The sequence below is a fragment of the Charadrius vociferus genome, unplaced genomic scaffold (assembly GCF_000708025.1).
Source record: "Charadrius vociferus isolate BGI_N301 unplaced genomic scaffold, ASM70802v2 scaffold32, whole genome shotgun sequence".
NCBI lineage: Eukaryota > Metazoa > Chordata > Aves > Charadriiformes > Charadriidae > Charadrius > Charadrius vociferus.
Genome location: NW_009647856.1, coordinates 6,139,329 through 6,141,090, shown reverse-complemented (window position 1 = coordinate 6,141,090; position 1,762 = coordinate 6,139,329).

The following is a 1,762-nucleotide window of genomic DNA, read 5'->3' as shown; positions in this document are numbered from 1 at the left end:
CCCCCCCCTCCCCGACAGCTGTCGGTCACTTGGGCTATGTGTGGAGCCATTAAGTACGTACACACTGCCAAGTTCCCTGCAGCGGTGGTCATCCTTATGCATCCGTTCTTGCCTCCTATGTAAATACTGACCTTCTCTGACCCTTTCTCCTGCAGGTATTTCCATGCTCTCCCTTGCTCGCCACCATGGGGTTACCTCCTGGAAACACCGTGTGAGAATACTGCTGGTTTTTACACCTCTCCACCACATGGACTGCTGCACACAGCAAAGCAAAGACTTGAGCAGGTGTTGCTCAGGTAGGTCAATATGGATAGCATGTTTCCTAAGGGCATGTGTGCATCCACGGAGAAGAGTCGTCTCCCATTTTCCACACTGTTATACGACTTGTCTCTAAGCTCATCAGTCTCAGGTATGGTCTGCGTGAAAGCTTGAGTCCTTCCGAATGGGGAGAGACTCGCCATGGCCAGCAGCAGGGGAGGATGGCGACCTCCCAGCAGCCGAGAGCTTGCTCTGGCTGAAAAATCATCTGCCACCTTGCGGGAAGCCACCATTGAAGGACACATCAGGCTCTCTGCCTCCCCACACTTGCAAGAGAAGCTGCAAAGCCACCAGATGCTGACCCACCTCCTGTGACCTGGGTCAGCAACAGCGGTGCCTCTCTGGAGGCGGTAACTCTGGGGACAAAACGTGCAGGGGACAAAAATAAGACCTGTCCCTAAGGCAGGTTAAGGCTGGAGGCACGACTGCCTGCTCCGGGCCCCTCTCAGAACCAGCATCTTAAACCACAAAGCCCAAATTTACCGGGAGGGACATTTCTGAATGCTCTCCAAAGCAACAAACAACGATCAAACAATAGCAGACCAAAGCTGTGTGAATAATTGATTATCTTTGGTTTGCTTGACGGACTGGAAAGGCAAAGAAAATATGTTTCAGGTTGACACAAAGTTATTTTGCTTTCTCTTCTGCCAAATGGAGAGAGAAGAAAAACAAAAAAAAGGGTTTGTTTTTAACTGAAACAGTTTTTGACCTGCATTTAATTTTTGAGATTTTTTTGTCAACCCTTAAAAAAAATTGAACGCATTCATCCAAATGAAATTACACTCTGTTTGAAAGAAAAATTGGAAAAAAAAATTGATTTGAAATGTCCAAAACCAGATTATTATTTTTTTTTTTTGAGTGACACATGCAACAGACTGGAAGTAAACTCACAGGTGGCTTCTGCTGCTGCAAAACTGCTTTTCAGCAAAACAGATGCCTTGAGCAAAGGTTCCCCTCAATCCTGCACGGAGCAACTCTGAGCTGCTCCCAGCTTATAGAACTTCGACATGTGCCACCAGCCATGGACCAGTGGGTGCAGCACCCCTTGCCCACCCCTGGGGCACCCTGCCCAAACCCCCTGCAGCCGGGGGCGTGCAGACTGCGCCCATCCCTTGAGCCCAGCACCATGTCAGGGCATATCAGCAGTGACAAGCAGAGGGGGTATGCAAGGTGTCCCTGTCCCCCGGGGGGGCCATGCCACCCCTGCCAGCTCCGGCAGAGGCGGCTTGCCAGGCAAAGGCAGCCCGAACTGCTTGGCGTGCGCTCAGCGTGCGCTCCGCATTTGCTTGACGGACTGGAAAGGCAAAGAAAATATGTTTCAGGTTGACACAAAGTTATTTTGCTTTCTCTTCTGCCAAATGGAGAGAGAAGAAAAACAAAAAAAAGGGTTTGTTTTTAACTGAAACAGTTTTTGACCTGCATTTAATTTTTGAGATTTTTTTGT